Source organism: Mastomys coucha, unplaced genomic scaffold (assembly GCF_008632895.1).
Source record: "Mastomys coucha isolate ucsf_1 unplaced genomic scaffold, UCSF_Mcou_1 pScaffold1, whole genome shotgun sequence".
Lineage (NCBI taxonomy): Eukaryota > Metazoa > Chordata > Mammalia > Rodentia > Muridae > Mastomys > Mastomys coucha.
Genome location: NW_022196891.1, coordinates 64,878,601 through 64,890,681, shown reverse-complemented (window position 1 = coordinate 64,890,681; position 12,081 = coordinate 64,878,601).

The window sequence follows — 12,081 nt, the reverse complement described above, 5'->3', positions numbered from 1 at the left end:
CAAAAAAAAAAAAAAAAGAAACTTATGTTAATTCAAGTTACATAAAGAGAAAGGGAATATATACCTATAGAGATAGTAAGCCCCACAGAAGGGAGAATATAGGAGATTGAATGAAAAAAAAATGCTTTAGAGAAGATTTGAAAAGGTCATGCCAGGGCAAATACTCATAATCTTTGACTATGGTCTACATGGGATTTCTGGGATTGCTTTGCCTGGTATGACAAAAATAGAACTTAGAAATAGGCTTACACAGTAAGTAGGCATAGATGATAAATATTGAGGCTTTTGATCTTTAAAAAGTAGGTCATAAGCAGGGAATAGGTAACCTAACCTATCTCAGACAGTAGAAACTTAGGCCCCAATCTCACTCTTAAAAATTGATCATCTTAATTATCAAAATTCGTGTGGTTATAAGTTTGGTGGTGTGATGGCTTGTATATGCTTGGGCTAGGGAGTGGCACTATTAGGAGGTGTGGCCTTGTTGGAGTGGGTGTGACACTGTGGGTGTGGGTTTAATACCCTCATCCTAGCTGCCTGGAAGTCAGTATTCTGCTAGCAGCCTTCAGATGAAGAACTCTCCGCTCCTCCTGCACCATGCCTGCCTGGACACTGCCATGTTTTCCCCTTTGATGATAATGGACTGAACCTCTGAACCTGTAAGCCAGCCCCAACTAAATGTTGTCCTTCTAAGAGTTGCCTTAGTCATGGTGTCTGCTCGCAGCAGGAAGACCCTAACTAAGACAGGTGGTTATATTAAAATTCTTCTGGAAGAGGAGACAAGCTATTAAATTAATTCTATCTACACCTTTAATGATTTCTGGTTACTGAACCAAGGGCATGCTATTTTGGGAGAGAGGCTCTGTATTTGTGTTGACCAGAGGAGAAAAGGCTTTGGATCCCTTCCAGAGTGGATCAGATATGACTGGGAAGATTCCTGAAGATCTTGGCTACAGAAAAAAAAATTTTTTTGAGAAAATCAAACAGGACAGGTTACTTGATCTGCTGATTCTTCAACATAGGAACAGCCCAGCCTTAGACACAATAATGTCTCTATCAAAACTTCAGATAAAATTAGACAATAAATTATCTTAATTATGGGATCCCTAAGATTCTTCGTGCCCTGAGTTCGAGGCCAGCCTGGTCTATAGAGTGAGTTCCAGGAGAGCCAGGGCTATACAGAGAAAATCTGCCTCAAAATATCAACAAAAACAAAACAAAACAAAACAAATGATTCTTCGTGCCATCCTTCATATGGCATGGATGAAGATTTATTACAATTCATTATTGATCAAATTAACTCATAAAAGGATAGTTGTCTTTCACCCGCTCAAACAAGGAGCAAAACTTCATCCTTAACTGATCTGTGCACCTTGCACAATCCATACAAATACCTTAATAGTACTAAAATTTTGGTTGTGAGATTCATATATTGCACAATGTGCAGTCCTGACAAGATTCTTTTGCTGGGGTGCTGAAATGACCCGCCGTTCCAGGCCCTGCTTCCTGATGCTGTCCAAAGACACTTTTCCTGAACAGCTGCAGGAATTGCTGCTGACACCAGATGATCTTGCTTCATCCAACATTTCAGAAGGAACTAGTCAAAACTTCAGTCAACCCCTGAGCCTTCTAAGCACACAGAGACCGGATAACAGATGCTCATGCTAACTTTAAGTCTAATCAATTTTTCTTCCTACCCCTCCCCACCTGTTTAGAGAATTTCTCATTGCCCCTATTCGCAGGAAGAAGCCATGAACAGTTGTCATCCTGATCCCTTGAGTTTGGGTGTCTGGTTATGGTTACTTTATAAATTATAGATAGGTTGTCATTTTAAGGGCTAATTTGGAAATGGTCATAATTTTGAACATGAAGGAAATAGATGGGATAGCTTACTAATTTTATTCTTGAACAAAGCATTGTGTAGCCATAATCTTACATTGATAGAAGTCTTTATAATTGGTGCAAAATTGAAGTTACAATTTCTTACATTGATACAGAATTTATATTGATACAGATTTAAGGTTTTCATTGGTATAAATTTCTATGTTGATACAATATTTGAGATTAATATTGTTACTCTTAGATAGGCATTGTGCCTATGCATGCAATTCATTTACGAATACAAGGCTTAGTCCTTCTAATAGCTGCTATTACAAATTGTTTAGGATGATTAAGTAACACAACTTACTCAAATAGAAATAGCTAAGAGTAGTTAAGGTTTAACCATTTCAATATACTTTATATAATATATAGTCTTCAAAAACATCAGAAATCCACAGAATGTGACACTTCACATTATTTTATTATTAAAGATCATGTGACAAAGAGACATGTCTGTTCCTGACACCTTCCCTATTCCCCTTCAAAGAAGAATTTGAGCATCAAAACCTTCATATGGAGTTGCTCCAGTTATGGCAAGGTAGCCACTGGACAAAAATTGCCCTATTCATCTACAGACAAAAAAAGAAAAGAAAAAAAAATACTGTCCAGGAAAGGACACACAAATCAGGATAGTTGACAGTTTTAGTTCTGCCAATACAGAACAAACTACTCCTTCATAATTCCTACTTCATTTCAAGGGAGAATCGCCCTGACTCTGAGGCAGAGGGATCAGATTTAAGAGCTACAAGGGAGAAATCATCCAGCAATGTAGGGGGAAACGGAAAGCGGCCCTATTAGGGGAAGGGGGTGGCCAGAAGGTAACAGGACAGCAAAGATAAAATGTAGATCTGGAGGGTGTTAATTCAGGTGTTCCAGAACGGAGTGTTTGCTGGCTCAGGAAGGGTTAGAAGTGCCCGGCCTTTGAGCTAGCCAAGGCATATTGAAATTAACTGATGTGCGCGCGCGCGCGTGTGTGTGTGTGTGTGTGTGTGTGTGTGTGTGTGTGTAAGCATATACATATCCCCTCCCTTCTGTAGGGTAAGTAATCCTGGCATAATCCTGGCTACCTACTGCAGTTTCTAAAGCGCAGGGTAGTAGAGTCTTAGATTTCAAGTCAAAAAGCCCATTTTAAACCTGCTACATGGCTGTGCCACTTGGCCTCAGAGTATTTGTGTGTGTGTCTGCATGTCTGTCTGTCTCTGTGTGTCTGTGCTTATCTGTGTGTGTGCCTGTGTGTGTGTGTGTGTGTGTGCACATGTGTGCATGTGCATGTACATGTGAAGGTCAGAGGACAACCTAGCCTCATGTCTTTCCTTATTCATTTGTTTGTTTGTTTATTGCTTTTCTTCTTTTTAACAACAACAACAAAAAAGTAGCTAGGCTGGCCAGTCCCAGAGCCCCAGGGATCTGTCTGTCTCTGGTTCACAGACTTGCAATAACAAGCACAAGCAACCATCGCTGTTCTTTTTAAACATGGGTTTTATAGATCAAGCTTATAAGGTAAACACTTTACTTGCCTGGCTATTTAATACCTCCCTATCCTGCCTTGATTTCTTTAGCTTAAAATTCACAGTTGCAGTCAGCTCTCAACAGAAGTAGCTTGGAAGTCACGTGCAGATACCCAGGACAGTCCGAGTCCTGTAGGCAGCACTAAGATGGTGAACGATTTATGTATGTATGTATGTATGTATGTATGTATGTATGTATGTATTGATCTATCTATCTATCTGTCTATTTATTTATTAATTTCTATTTATTCACTTTACATCCTGCTCACTAATGTCCCCCTGGTCACTCCCTCTCCCACCCCACTCCCCTTCTCCTCTGAGTGGGTGCTCCCCGATCCTGGCGTGTTGAGTCTGTGAGTCTAGGCACATCCTCTCCCACTGAGGCCAGACAAGGCAGCCCAGCTAGAAGAACATATCCTACATACAGATAACAGCTTTTGGGATAGTCCCTGCTCCAGTTATACAGGACCCACATGAAGACCAAGCTGCACATCTGCTACATATGTGCAGGGAGGCCTGGACCCAGCCCGTGTATGTTCTTTGGTTGGTGAAATCTTGGTGGAGATTTTCTTCTGCAGTTTGAGATCCTTTCTACACTTTCCACGATGTGTGCAGCCGTAAGCTCTTTGGGAGAAGCTCTTGACAAGCGAGCAGCCTGTGCTGGCTCTAGCTAAAGGCCCTGCTGACATGTCTGGGCTTTGGCTGGATTTTTTTTATTTCTGGTCCTCAGTTAGAGCCAGAGAGGGTTAATAGAGAGCGCTGGATGGGTGAGGCAGGATGCGATGTGCCTGAGTCTGCATCTCTCTGTGTGAAATCTACTGAAGGTGAAGGGGGAGGAGGGGATGCAAGGGGGAACAAATACAAAGAAGAGAAAAAGCAGCTATGCAAGGAGAGGCTGGGGGCTGGAGGGAGGGGCTAAGCCACCCGTGTGCTCCATGGATTGCCAGGGGAGAAGATATGGAAACCACAGAAGAGGGTGGAGCATCGGCACTGTCAGAGGGAATCACCCACCCAGGTCACACCAGCCCCAGAGGAGTCCTTCCCCAGTGTCCTGCATTTAAGATGGAGGCATTTCTCAGCCAGGGCTGAGCAAAGGAGGCCAACCCTGCCAACTTTCTGGAATCCACCAACAGTTTCCAGGGCTGCTTCTGAGGACAGGCTCCCTTAACACATACTTTTCCGTGACATCACTGACGGTGACCTTTGGGGGCCAGCAGGGTGGAGTCTGAGGGGAAGGGGACAGGCCACGATTCTTTGGTCATCACAAAGGTTGGGATTGTGAGCTGACCAGCGCTGGGAGCAGCTTCAATGAGGACAATGTCCCTTGCTGGATTAGGAACTGCTTTTCTGCCCTAGGACACACTGCACAACTATAGTGGACCTGTTGTTTTGACGCTTTTTCTGAATTAAAAAGCACATTTGTTGAGAAGAGGGTGTGTGTGTGTGTGTGTGTGTGTGTGTGTGTGTGTGTGTGTGTGTAGAAGTGTAGAGTCTTGGAAAATTGATTTTTGCTGTTAGAACAAGTGATGTGAAGCGGAAAGCTTCCAGCCCAGCTGGCAGAGGAAAATACGCTTTGGCTTTGGCTTTTCAGAATCCCGGGGAATGTTGGGGGAAAGGACAGGAGGGAGGAAACAGAGACAACTTCTCCCAGTTCAACGCAAACACCAAACGGAATTGGAAGAGATCAATGTGCCCAATGAGTCCAAAGCTGATTACAGTTCAACAAACACAGCCAACTGCCCTGTGTCCACTTAAAATAATAGCCTGAAACACTTGAGGGAAATAACTCAATTACCTTATTGATTTGGGATTTCAGCAACCTCCTCACAAGCTGTGACAAACACGAGCACAACCACAGACTCATATATATTGGTTTTTAATCTTCCTTCTTTAAAAAACTAAGGAACTACCAGGCCCTGCCAGCCTAGTTTAGAAAATAAATAAAAATGATATCTGTTCTTCTATGCGCACTAATCAGTCAACCCCACCTCCCCATGTTGAAGAATGGACGTGTCATCTCTGTTGACATTCCCCTCCCCCACACTGAAGAGCCCCAGTGCACACTCAGCCCAAATTGCTTGGCATAAAGCAACAGTCAGTCGGGGGCTCAGGATGTAGTTCCATGGGATGTTGTTCTGAGCGCTTACCTAGCATCCAAGAAGCCCTAGGTTTTTCTCTCTGGTAAAATGTAAACTGGGTGTGGTGATGTAGACAGGAAGATCAGAAGTTCAAGGTCATCCTCATCACCACAGTGAGTATGAGGCCAGCCTGGAATGTAAGTCTCAACAGCTTGGTGGGTTGGGGAGCTGGAGAGAGAGCTCAATGGGTAAAGTCCTTGCTGCAAGAAGCCTAAGAACCTAAGTCCAGGCTTGAGCACCCAGACTTAAAAGGGGTGGGCTTGTGATGCAGATGCTTATAATCCCAGCACCAAGGAGGCAGGGAGGGAGGGATCCTTGGGACTCACTGGCCAGCCAGACCAGCTGAATCAGCAGGCCAGAGGCCCCAGTGAGAGAGTCTATCTCAAAACACAAGGTAGATTGGACTGCTCCCAAAGGACTTCACATAGATATGTGAGTGTACACACAAGGGAAGGGAAGGGAAGGGAAGGGAAGGAAAGGAAAGGAAAGGAAAGGAAAGGAAAGGAAAGGAAAGGAAAGGAAAGGAAAGGAAAGGAAAGGAAAGAAAGGAAAGGAAAGATAAAGTCCAAGAAAGATAAGTCCAGTTTACTTGCCCACTCCTGAAGAAGAATAACTTCACACAGGCTCATGTACATGCCACAAAAACAGAGGTAGATCTAAGAACCCGACGAGTTCATGAGCCAGTTCCCTGCCCCATTTCCTGCTGTTGCCATTCCTAGTCCCTGCCCTGTGGTCAGCTGATGCACGTACACACTAATCTGTCCCCCACAGATGAATGTCTTGCCACGTCCGGGCCAGTGTTTTGCAAGCCCAGACCTCCACCTAGGCTCCAGGGTTTGTCAAGGGATGACAAGCCTGCTGCTTCAGCAGGTACTGCTCTCTCATCCAGTTATGCTCACCTTGTGTTCCCAAACCCTCTCTCAGTGGGTGCTCATGTATTTCCTTCCCTCGAGCCAGAGGGTCACCATCAAGCCCACCTCAAGCTCCTTGTACCCTTAGCTTACAAAAACTCACGGGAGGACTGGAAAGCATCTTGCACATTATCCAACCCCATATCCTTATTTTACACATGAGGAAGATATGGCCACCGTGCACGCCACCAGCCTGCATAATGTTATTTCTATAGTGTGGGCGTGACACCAAAGCTTCCTACTTCAGTTCCTCCTGCTGTGGTTTGAGGGTGGGTTGTCTCCTCTGAAACACAGGTTGAAATTTGATTCCTATTCTAATGGTGTTGAGGGGTAATGAAGTCGTTAAGAGGCAACTAGTGCAGGGCAGTGGTGGCGCATGCCTTTAATCCCAGCACTTGGGAGGCAGAGGCAGGTGGATTTCTGAGTTCGAGGCCAGCCTGGTCTACAGAGTAAGTTCCAGGACAGCCAGGGCTACACAGAGAAACCCTGTCTCGAAAAACCAAAAAAAATAAAAAAAAGAAGAAGAAGAAGCCGACTAGTTCCATAAGAGGGATTAATGCTGACGACAAGATTAGCTACCGAAAGAGCAGATCATTATAAAGCCAGGCACACGCCTGTGTGCTGCCTTTCTCGCACGCAGCCACAAGCTTTCCCACTTTCTGCCATGAGCTGAAGCAGAACAAGATCCTCTGGAGAAACTCGGCAGCTGTTGTCACCAGATTCCTGAGCATCCCGCTCTCTGTTACCCTAAATAAACCTCTTTCCTTTATAGATTTCCTAGCATCAAGCATTTTACGATAGCTGCGAAAGCTGATGGAGAGACCTTTGAAAGCATTAGAAGGTGCAAGTTGATTCTTTCATTATTCTGCCTTTGCTCTCCAACAAACGCACACCAAGTGTATTAGCTAGTTCTCCATCGCTGTAAGGAAATTAGCCTGAGGTGCCTCATGAAGAGGGAAAAGATTTGCCATAACTCATGGCTTTGGGATTTTCAAGATTGAAAGTCTATTTCTTTAGTTCTCCAGTGAGACCCCACAGCCTGCTGGGAGCAAGACAGAGACCGAGTAAATTGCTTAGTTCAGGGGCTGAAGGCACACTGAAAGAGTGGCTTGCTCCCCTTCAAGGGTGTGCCCGATGACCTCTGCTAGGTCCCACCTCCCAAAGGTCCCAATTCCCAATAGGAACCAAGCCTTCAGCACATGCGCCCTTGGAGAAGAGACCACCTTTTCAACTACAGTGCTATGCCAGTGTCTAACCCAGAGGAAGTGCTGAATGTTTGCTGTGACACTGGAAGTCCCATCTCCCATGACCAACCTCTTCCTGGCACATCAGGATGTCTGGCATTGTAGACTAGCATTTCTGTCTTTCTCCCTCACTCAGTTCTCAATTTCCCTTCTCGCTGCCGTCGTCCCTCTATGCTATCTGTTCTGTCTGTGTCCTTCCTCCATTTTTCTTCTCTCAAAATGCTTTCTAAATAAACACACGTACTTGCCCACACATCTCACTCATGCACTTTCCTGGCTGAGAAGGACCCCTGCCCTACAGCCACTTCAGTAGATCACAGGACAGACAGACTCAGGACACCCAGGCCTTGAACCACCCAAAAACTGGAAAGTGGGACAGGAAGGCTGCTAAGGCCAACATGCCTGTGTGTACAGCTCTCCCACGTGTCAGCTGTAAACAGCCCAGGCTCATCCCTATAGCCTGGTGCCCGGATGCTGAAGTAGATGATACCTCAGAACCAGTCCACTGGGTATAAGAGGTTCACTCACTCTGCTGTTTCTCATGAAATGCTTGTTAGCACCCAACTGCCTTACTGCCACCACCGATCAACCCATTGAACAACACTGTCCAGTGCTTGGCTCATGAGTCCAAAGTACTACACTGGACTATGTGAGGATATTCAAAGACCCAGAACCTCCTTGAGTAGAAGAGATGGCTCTTATGAAACAACCAAGAGCAGGGGAGGCTGCAGGTAGCACATGAGACTGTCAGGCAGGCCCACCGAGGAGGGCTTCCTAGGGAAGGTGGATTATGGCATCAGGTTTGAAAGGGGAAAAGGGCTAGGTGTGTTAGGCCACATCTTTTTGTTGTTGTTAATTGAAAATAGATTTTTTTTCCATGAAATTCATCTTGATTGCAGCATGCCCTCCTCCAATTCCTCCCAGATCCTCACCACATCTTCATCTACCTAAATCCACGCTCTTTCTCACTCTAAAACAAACAGGCATCTAAAATGATTGATGATGATGATGATGATGATGATAGCAATATAAAATAAGATAAAACAAATAAACCAGAATAGGAAAAACCAAACAAACAAGCAGAAAAAAAAGGAGCCAAAAAAGTACAGGAAACATATATAAATACAGAGACGCACACACACACACACACACACACACACACACACACACACACACACACACACACATAAGCAAAAGACCATCACTTGGGAGGCAGAGGCAGGCGGATTTCTGATTTCGAGGCCAGCCTGGTCTACAGAGTAAGTTCCAGGACAGCCAGGGCTACCCAGAGAAATCCTGTCTCAAAAAAACAAAAAACAAAACAAAACAAAAAAACTTCCTAGACAAAGCGTTGAGACAAAACAAAACCCTCAAAAGATGCCATTGGGGTCATCCTTTTGTGTTCACTATCTATTGCTGGACACAGGCCTGCCTTTAAGTGTGGTCTGTATACCCAGTGAGACTCTCCTGGAGAAAATCAGTTTTCTTTTGTGCGTGGCTATCAGCTAGAGTTAGGTAGTCCTAGTAGCCGGGAGACTGAAGCAGACGGATCTCTGAGTTTGAGGTGAGCCTCGTCTGGACATGGAGTCCTTTCTCACAGTGAGGCAAGCAGCTAGTGCACAAGGAAAGCTGCTGGGTTTTGAAAGCAGACGACACATCTTCACTCTGAGGCCACTGCTGCTGGTTTCCAACGAGCTAGACCTCTCTGACCCCAAGTCTCCTCATTGTTTAGCTAGGAATAATAAGATGTTGGAGACATGCAAGTTTCGGAGTGGAAGAAGATAATGGTGGCTCTGGGCAGAGAACAGATCTGTTTCTACTGATAGATACTCAGGTCCTGAGCAAACCAAGGTAAAACCCCTTTTCTCCAGTGACCCCGGAAGATCACGACTAAGTAGCAGGGTCCCATGTCAGAGAAGGGTAGAACCGAATTGAGTGTGCTCATCCAGACAGCATGAGAATACCTCAGAATAAACTGAGCATTCAGACCACACTTACTCTGGTTCTGGATAAAGCAGGCCCTGATCTCTCTCATTCTCTCTCATTCTCTCTCTCTCTCTCTCTCTCTCTCTCTCTCTCTCCCTCTCTCCCTCTCTCCCTCTCTCTCTCTGTGTGTGTGTGTGTGTCTGTCTGTCTGTCTCACTGTGTGTCTGTTTCTCTGTATCTTTGTCTGTCTCTTTCTGTGTCTTTGTGTCTCTCTATCTCTCTGTCTCTCTATGTTTCTGTTTGTCTCTCTGTCCCTCTCTCTGTCTCTGTCTTTGTCTCTCTCTCTCTGTGCATGCATGTGTGTGCGTCTGTCTGTCTGTCTTCCTGTGTGTCTCACTGTGTGTCTGTTTCTCTGTCTCTTTGTCTGTCTCTCTGTTTGTGTGTCTCTGTGTGTCTTTCTCTGTGTCTCTGTCTCTCTGTGTTTCTGTTTGTCTCTCTCTGTCTCTCTGTCTCTGTCTCTCTCTTACACACACACACACACACATCAAAACAAGATTTCCAATAACAACCCACACAAATTACTTCTTAGAAATCTCACCCTTGACATCATTTGGAATAAAAGCCATTTCTCACCACAGCAAAGCTCTTTCTTCTGTTAGGAACATTTTCATATACATTATTTCCCTTGATCCCCAGACCGCAGAAAGGAAGGCAGTGCAGGCTTAACTGTTCCTTTTGGACGCATTAAAATGTAGCTTAGAGGTGGAGTTGACCTGAGGGGGCTGAGCACCCAGTCCCCTGTCTGTGGTGCTCTCTCTCTCTAAGGTTTGACTCAGAGTGTAGAGCACTGACTGGCGAGATCAGCACCAACATCCAAAATCCTCCTCTTCAGCCACTGAGCCATCAGAGATAAGACTGCAAGGCTCGCATAACTGAGGTCCACATAGAATAGAGAGAGTAAGGCTTTGTTTAGTTGTTTCAGGAGTTCTTTTTATCGTTTCTTGTTTGTAACACAGGTGTCAACACACAGGATCTCTGGAATCCAGGTTGGCCTCAAACTCACTAAATGATGGAGGATGACCTTGAACTCTTGATCCTTCTGTCTCCACCTCCTGGTTTTATGTTTTTCTGGAAATCAAACCTAGGGCTCCCTGCAAGTACAAAAGGCAAAAAGGACATGGCGGGGAAGGGGGGTGGCTGGGCAGAAGGTACAGGTGGTTGTAAGCCATGCTGTGATCCCCTGCATGAACAGCAAATGCTCTTGGCCACTGAGCCTTGTATCTCCAGCCTTAAATATGTATATCTTAATTAAAAAAAAAGTGGGTGGGTGTTTTGCCTGCATGAATGTCTGCGCACCATGTGTGTGCCTGGTGTGTGCAAAGGCCAGAGGAGAATGCCATTAGATTCCCTGGAACTGGAACTGCAGATGCTTGGGAGCCACCTTCTCGGTGCTGAGAATCAAATGTGGGTCCTCTGCAAGGACAATAAGTGGGGGCTGGAGAGATGGCTCAGTGGTTAAGAGCACTGACTGCTCTTCTGGAGGTCCTGAGTTCAATTCCCAGCAACCACATGGTGGCTCACAACCATCTGTAATGGGATCCAATGCTCTCTTCTTGTATATCTGAAGAGAGCAACCATATACTCATATATATGATATATTTTTAAGAGGGGGGCTGGCAAGATGGCTCAGCGGGGAAGAGCACTGCTCTTCTGAAGGTCCTGAGTTCAAATCTCAGCAACTACATGGTGGCTCACAACCACACGTAATGAGATCTGATGTCCTCTTCTGGTGTGTCTGAAGACAGCTACTTACATATAATAATAAGTAAATCTTTGGGCCAGAGCAAGCAGGGCCAGAGCAAGTGGGGTTGGGTCAGGCAGAGGTCCTGAGTTCAATTCTCAGCAACCACATGATGGCTCACAGCCATCTGTACAGCTACAGTGTACTCATATACATAAAATAAATAAAAATTAAAAAAAAAAAGAAAAGAAAAACAAGTGCCGTTAATGGTCGGGCTGTCTTTCCACCCCCATTGTTTTCTGAGATAGACTCTGTGGCGCAGACTAACACCAAAGTTGCTATGTTGAATAGGCTGGCTGAAAGGAAACCGTCCTGCTTCATCCTCCCAGATCCTGGGATTCTAGGTGTGCAACATCACATTCATCTCAGGAGAAAAGCTCTGAAAAGGCACAGCTACTCTGGCGCATCCTGCAGGTATGCAAAACTCCCCCACTCAGCCCAAAGTGGGGATCCCCTCATTATCACGCTTCCCAGCAGCCCTTCCTTGATGCTCCAGAACTCTCTCCTAACCTGAGCTCCTCAGAAAAGAAGATTCGTCAGGAATCAGCCGACCAGAACTTTGTGCAAGACTGAGACTCAGCTTCCAGCTTGACAATGGTGGGTAGACTGCTTCCGCCCTGGCATGAACTCAGATCCTACATGGAAGTTGGCTACCAACTGACTGATCATCACCAA